Raw genomic sequence first — 6,286 nt, forward strand, 5'->3', positions numbered from 1 at the left:
CCAATTTGATAGGTAAAACAGAATTCCCAGGAAACTAAATGCTGCCAACTACCACCCAAGCAGGGAAGGAGACACTCTCCTAGTAGAGCCTCCACATGAGAGCCCAGTCCCAGTGAACACTCCTCTAATGGCAGCCTCGAGAGACCTTAAAGCAGGGGATCTGGTTAAGCTGTGCCCAAATTTCTGACCCACAGAAACCTTTAGATGGTAAATGTGCAAGCTGCTCAGTTTAAGTAACAGAAAACTAATACACAATTACCACAGTCATTTTCTGTAAAGTGAATCATCCCTTCCTAATGCATGGTTTTCAAATGTGGTTCTCTTGAAGGAAATGCTATACCCTTCCTGAGGCATTTCTCCTCATAAAAAGAGGCACCTGGTCACAGAGACACACTCTGTGCTAAGTGCTCTGTACACATGCATTTCAACACTGCCCCACAATGGTCCTATGAGGACAGGGACAATTATTATACTCATTTCATGGATGGGAAAACTGTAGGCCCAAAAGGTTTAAATAACCTAACCAAGGTCCCACAGCTACAGCCATGATTCCAACCCAGGACCATCTGAGAACTCCTTGCTCCTTCTACTATTTCACACTGCCTCTATTTGTTTCTCTGTTTCAATAACACGTAAAATAGTACACATTAATATTAAGGGCACTTTCTCCAACTACTTTTCCTTTCTTAACCACTGGGGTAGACCTTTTTTTTATTTTTATTTTATAAAAGTCATCATTAAGGCATTATGGTGATGGCTATTCTATTAACTAAGACTTGATATCATGTCCATAAACTAAGCCTTGCATTATCAAATAATCTTCCTGATTCTGGGAATAATTTTGGTCTATTATAAAAATGCAAAAAATGCTGAAAAGTATCAAGAACTGTAATTTTTTATCCAGCAGTAAGTACAATTAACATTAAGCAAATTTATAAATTTGTATGAATTTATACAACATATACTTTAGGTATCTTATGATTCTATTTCAGTTACATAGCTTTAGACTTCATAAACTTAATTTTTAATGACAAAAAATCCATCATTTGGGTTATCTAATTAACTAGTCATTTATTCCTAGATATGCAGGTTGCTTATAATGTCCCACTTGTGTAAATAATGTGGCAAGAAACATCCTTGTGGAAGAATCTGCTGAGCCATGAAAAATATTTATTGCCAAATCATCCTCCCCAAAGATTGTATATTACTCATACTCCCACATAGAAGGTATGAATGCCTGTTTGCCTTAATCCTAACAATGGTGGTGTTAAACCTTGCCAACTTGATAAGTAAAGCAGAATGTTTATAATTGGCATTTCTTTGATTTGGTGAGTTTGGGCATGTTTCACATGTTTATTGTTTCTATAATGAGAAACAATTATAGAAACATATGTACCTATATAGATATAGAAACATATATATAGAAACATATATATTATAAAGTAGGCAAAAAATGCTCCAACTGAGTGTTCTCTTATTTGAAAGAGGTTCTTCACATGTTAAGATTAATCTTTGTACATGTTGCAATTATGACCCTACTCTTTTTTGTTTCAAAATTGATACTCAGAAATTTTTAATGATAATTTTTAAAAATCTAATATTTGTTGTTTAAAAACTAAATATTAAGCCACACAGAACTACAGTCTAAAACAAGGACTTTCCATGGCCTGCAGGACCATGGTTAGGTCACAAAATCTACTAGAAACTTTCCATGTGTTAGACACTGCACTACACGCCGAAGAAACACGAAGATAATAGAGTCTCTGTGTGCAAGCGCCTCACAATCTGAGGGGAGAGACCATGTGAACTGTACATGCTATCTCTAAGAGACTCAAAGTCTGGGTAAATTTTTCCTTTGCTGATGTTAAGGCATTAGACAAGCCTTGATTTAAGAAGTCTCAATAAAAACTTTAAGATTCTTTGTCCAAGTAGATGCAGAAGGAACTCCAATGGAAAATCTTCAGTGATGAATGCCGATGTCAAATACTCAAAGCAATAATTAAGCCTAAACAGGTAGGTGAAGCCTCAGCATGCCCACCTGACCCTCAGGAGGCTCTGTTCAGAAAACCCTGTCCACCACCCTCTGGGAAGTGGCCTCAGGACATTGCTTAGGCACAGGCAGCTGCATGCAAATCCTGTGTGGCATTCTCCTGCCCCTAACTGCCCGTGGCAGCCTGTCCTCGGTGGCCAGAGGTCCGCCCTACTGGCCGCTTCAGTCACCTCCACTCAAATGCAGATGGCAGGATTTAGTAGTCCATGTTCTCTCCCAGGACTTTGAAACAGAAATGGGGAGAGGACTGGTGAGGCAGACAGGGCTGAAGTAGATAGGATCACAACGGGAGCTAAACTTTCAACATGAGACTTTATGGTAAATAAAAAGAAAAAAAGAATCACAAAGAGATCAAAGGAAGCTGAATTAATGGCAGAATAAAGAACTTCCTGCTTCTGAGGGAGATAACTTATACTGGGCATTTCAGACAAACTCTGCTCCTGCCAGCTAGTCCCTGGGAGCGTGGTAAGTCCTTCCCTTGGCCCTCCAGGATCCCAGGTAACCTGAACAATTCTGTCCCTCTAACCAAAAAGAGCCTAATGGGCTGGGCATGGTGGCTCATGCCCTGTAAGCCCAGCACTTTGGAAGGCCAAGGTGAGAGGATGGCTTGGGGCCAGGAGTTCAAAACCAGCCTGGGCAACATAATGAGACCCTGTTTCCTTTTTTTTTAAAAAAAAAAAAAACCAAACTATCTGGGGTGGTGAACGTTTATAGTCCCAGTTACTTGGGAGGTTGAGGCAGGAGGATCGCGTAAGCCCACGAGTTCAAGGCTGCAGTGAGCTATGTGATCGCATCACTGCAGTCCAGCCTGGGCAACAGAGTGAGACCCCGTCTCAAAAAAAGAAACCTAAAGGGAGGAGATCAGCATCACAAGCAACAACAGCTAGGCCAGGTCAGCGCATTCAGGAGGGCTAGGGCTGAGGACAGGTCACAATCTTAAACAGGGTGGCTGGTTGACATCTGAGCAGACTTCAAAGAAATGAGAAATTAGAAATGGGGACATGCAAAGGAAAGGAAAAAGCCCAGGGAGGGGTGTGAGGAACAGCGCTGGCAGCCAAAGTGCTCTCAGTGGCCAGCAGAGCAGGAGATGAGCCCAGAGGAGCAGTGAGGGGTGGGTGGGTTCCTGCAACCCCCTATGAGGACTTTGGCTCTTACACTGCATGTGGTGAGAGCCATTGCGGGCTTTGATCTAACTTATGATTTAAAAGGATCACCCTGGCTGCTGTGTTGAGAATAGAGTAAGGTGGGGGACAAGGGAAGAAGTTAAAAGAAGTTAAAGAGACTGAAGCTGACAGCATCAGGAAGACCCTAGCAAAGCTGCCATACGCACACAGAGGGCACTGTTCATTTCGTTGTGAACAAAGCCCAGACCTGTGATCTGCACATCCTGCAATCTTGCTGCTACTCCTATCAGTTAAGTAATACTGTATCACTGCCCTGGGATTTTCCTTCAGGTTGCAATCTGCTCACTACACACATGACAACTGAGGAGACTGTGTTTTCATGCCCTTTTCTCATCAAGGGACTTACTTTACTTACCTTAGAACCCCCATTGCCTGGCACAAAGGACTCGATTTTGTTGAATGAGTGAACAGTGGACTCATGTGTCTTGTTGGGTCACAGTGCTTCCTGCCTAGACTATTGCAAGAGCCTTCTTCCCTGCCCAGCCTTCCTCCACTCTAATCACTGGAATCCTGTTTGCTTCCATTTCTTCAGAGTTGTAAAACCTTCATACACTCTTCTGCATGTCGGGATGACACCCAAACATCTCAGCCCAGCAGTCAGGCTCTCTGTAACTGGCTTTTCCGATACCATCCTGCCTTCCCTCCCACTACTAATTCCAGAACGGGAAATCTCTGCTCCAACCTTTTGCCCAAATACCTTGCTTTTCCTCAGTACTAATCTTTTCCTTGTGTTCCCTTCCCCCCAGCTTATAGAAATCCTATTCATCCCAAGGCAATATCCCAATGCCACCCTTTCATTCCATCTTCTACTTCTACCAGCAAGAAGTTTGCTCCCACCCTGCCCTCCAGGGACAGGAGGCATGAGCCTCTCCCACACCTCATACTAAGGGGGAAAGCAGGGACTAAACACTGTCCGCAGGCACATGCTACCCTCGGCTCACTTGATACGTCCTATGTTTACTAGCACAGCAACCTTCCTCGGGTACATGCCTGAGTTCCCAACCCTCCTAAGAACTAGTGGGGCCAAACACATCTCAAACTTCTCCAAATCTCTTTTCACAGCCTCAACAGATTCATGCAGTTCATCAATATTTATTGATAATCTGTTCTTATGAGATTATCACTAAGGTAAAGAACAGGGCTGTGTCTTACTGCAGACTTTGCTATGCCATGGAAGATGGTAGACGAGCAAACCAACGATGACTGCCCCGTGCAGGAAGTGATAAGAAAGGTAGACTGGGTGCTAACAGGAAGCAAATCAGTAACTCTAGGTGTGCAGAGGCTGTGGGAGGTGGGGAGTGGACGCCAGGGAGAACTTTTGTAGGTGAAGGCACAACTCAAATGTCCTAAAGGACAGTCAGTCAAGCAAGAAAGAGGAAGCGCCTTCCAAGCAGGAAGACAGCACGTTCCAAGGCATACAGACTAGGCAGAGAATCACAAGCAGCTCACTTTTCCTAGCAAGTAGGAGGCACGTGGAAGAGGAGGAACAGAGGATGGAACACCTGCCTAAGGCTAAAGCACAAGTCAAGAAAAGAGTAAAGTTAAAGAAAGATGAGAAACATCGTAAGGAAGCCTACATATCATCTCCCACAGATGAAAAGCCCTGTGAAACCAACACTGCGACCATGTTGTTATTTAGCACGATTCACAGAAACACCTATTAAATCGTTCCGTTTCACATTGTTTCATTAATGGAAGTATGAGGGAAAAAGGTGTCTTCCTAGTCTTCCCATCTGATTCCATCTAAGGAGACTTTTTCAAGGTTTAGCAAACAATCAAAACACACATAGAACTAACCATCAAGGGAAGCAGCAACAGGAACGAGAATAGTTTCATCCTATCTATGCAAACATGGCATAAAACACGGCAAAGACAACCTGTGAGAGAGAAGGCAATCTTCCAAGAAGGGAGAGAGAGAATTTTAAAGCACCCATTAATTATACTACACTACTCACTATATAAATATGCAATAATGCCATTGAAAATTTCCAACTGATAAACCCAAGGTCTTAAAAGAGAGAGATGCTACATATTCTAAATGTCATATTCATTTTACTGGGCTTTCCTTTCAGGGGTGCTAAGGAATATACCTTTAAACTTGCATAAAGAAAAATGCTCACAATTGTTCAGCCCTTTGGTCCTACAGCCTTAATGTAATCTGTTCAGCTGAAATACATTTTGCCACACACCTTCCACAGTATTTTTAAAATGTAATGCTCATGCTTGAAAGTCAGAATAGGAATAAATAGTATTCAGCTGAAAAATTTTAAAAGGACCTATAATATTAATACATAGAGTACCTCAATGGCTGTTATAACAATAAAATAGCTTTTTTCTATAGCCACCATTGTGCTTTAGGCCACATTTCTGGCCAGGCCACCCCACTCAGGTGGGACCTCGGGGTCTTATACAGTTATTGTTGAATCTTTCTTCCTTCCATATCCGCCTCACTGCTCATAAATCCTAATGCTCTCTGAAAGCACTCCAAACACAGGACATTGATTTTATTTTTAGATTTAAAGATTCAAATCTATTTGATAAATGCCTTAGAGTAGCTCATATGTGGATAAGGAAACAACTGAAAAGAAAACCAGCATTCCAGGGTGATGGCAGCTTTAATTCAGGAATTAAATCAGATACAAAGTTACCTTCCCTCCCCCAAATCACTAGCAATCCCATACCCAGCAAAATTCCTGAGAATATTGCATATTTTGGTTAGATATGCAAGCTCCGAGTAGACCAGAATTGCCTAAATGAATCATCCTCAACATTGATATACACTAAAAAAAGGGATACCAGGAGAAAGTTTTTCTCTTCAATGCTTGTAACATAAAACCTGTCTTGCTCCTGGGAAGTCTGCAAGAATGAGAATGGGTATAAGGCAATTTACATTTCAATGAAAAACGCTGCTTAGAGTGCACTGTTATTTCCACCCAGCACACTCAAGTTGGAAGCTTGCATTCAAAATACCACGGTGGGCTGCAAACAGAGCTCTCCTCACACAATGTGTCAAGAGCTAAGAAATTTCCTCACAGCCAGACAACAAAGTACC

At 42.1% G+C, this 6,286-nt stretch overlaps 1 protein-coding gene across 1 annotated transcript in view; it reads right to left on the reverse strand.

Moving 5' to 3' along the window:
• The window catches only part of IQGAP2 (IQ motif containing GTPase activating protein 2), a 290,113-nt gene that overhangs the window by 210,606 nt on the left and 73,221 nt on the right, over positions 1-6,286 (reverse strand). The gene's annotated exons all lie outside the window — the stretch shown is intronic.

This window comes from Propithecus coquereli, unplaced genomic scaffold, assembly GCF_000956105.1.
Source record: "Propithecus coquereli isolate 6110/MARCELLA unplaced genomic scaffold, Pcoq_1.0 Scaffold9, whole genome shotgun sequence".
Lineage (NCBI taxonomy): Eukaryota > Metazoa > Chordata > Mammalia > Primates > Indriidae > Propithecus > Propithecus coquereli.